Source organism: Haemaphysalis longicornis, unplaced genomic scaffold, assembly GCF_048455015.1.
Source record: "Haemaphysalis longicornis isolate Haplotype H1 unplaced genomic scaffold, Haemaphysalis longicornis Haplotype H1 scaffold_11, whole genome shotgun sequence".
Lineage (NCBI taxonomy): Eukaryota > Metazoa > Arthropoda > Arachnida > Ixodida > Ixodidae > Haemaphysalis > Haemaphysalis longicornis.
In genome coordinates this window covers 7,924,010-7,925,240 of record NW_027526214.1, presented here as the reverse complement: position 1 = coordinate 7,925,240, position 1,231 = coordinate 7,924,010, and the positions used below count along the sequence as shown (strand labels likewise).

Here is a 1,231-nt window from a genome sequence, read left to right as displayed (position 1 = left end):
TGTCAGATTGTTTTGTCGGTGTTGTCCTCCAGCTCGGTATAGTATAAGTTCGGCGGCCGTAATATTCCTGGTTTTTTTTTTCAGTCAATCAATCAAACTTTATTTCAGGAATGTATACATTTACATGAACAAAATGTTACAGTACAGAGGAGGTCCCGAAGTTAGAAAACTGTCGGGGGGACCTCCGTTAGAGAATAGGTCCAGTGCAATAAAACATGTAGACATTTGGCAGCCATGTCTGTTGACACAGAACAAGTGCAACCGTTGCCTTGGCCTTCCTACCGCGAATATTTTTCGGTGTTGAAGACGACAGCCGCCAACATTACGGTGTTGTGCTGCATTTGCAAAAAAGAGTACTCTACGAGCAAGACGTCATCGTGAAATCTGCGGAAGCATCTAGAGGTAAGTTTCATCTTTATAGGGATTCGGGTTTGGAGATTCGGGTTTCGCATGTCTATTTCATTGGATATATTGAACCAAGCAGATCCAGTGGAAATGAGTGTACCTAATTTAAACTTTCGTTGCGCGCAGAAAAAAACACCCGACTGCCCTGAAGGAATTCGACTCAAAGAAGACGAAAGCCGAGCATGGTCCTACCGCTGGGGAGAAGAAGAGGCACGCGGGTGGAAGCTCGACGCAGACACTGGAGCCCTGTCTTGCAGCAGCGAGTCGACCTAAGGCTCTGTCACAAAGTCGCATAGACAAGCTAATAGTGAACTTCGTGGTCGCTGATATGCACTGTTTTTCGGTCGTTGAAAATGAACAGTTCCGGTGTTTGATCAACGCACTGCAAGCATCGGCAGCGGTGATGAACAGGAAGTCGCTGGTCAATCAGATGGACATCCTCTACAAAGAGCACAAAGCGTCCCGCGTGGCTACATTGAAGAAAGCATCAACGGCCTCCTGCACAGCTGACTGCTGGACAGCCTCAAACAGGTGAGGCCCGCGAAATATTGGTGGAACTGTATCTCTTCACGGAATTTTGGAAACGTAGAGCCTGAAAAAATTAAGTCGTTTATAGTATATTTTGTTGTCTACTTCAGCAATATATGTAAGAATGATTAACAAAACGCAATAATTGTTGTTTTAACGGTAAAAAGGCGAGTAAGCATAAAATGTGTCATGTGTTGCATGTCACTTTTACGTTTCTTCGAAAAAGACGTACAAAAGAATAGGAATGTGAATAAATGAAGACTCGCCGCCTATCTTGCCTGACACGACGCCGCAATCC

General features: G+C 44.8%; 1 pseudogene; it reads left to right on the top strand.

The window, feature by feature from the left end:
• The first annotated feature begins 234 nt into the window (after nucleotides 1-234).
• Nucleotides 235-940, top strand: LOC144160819 (uncharacterized; annotated as a pseudogene).
• Nucleotides 941-1,231: the final 291 nt, after the last annotated feature.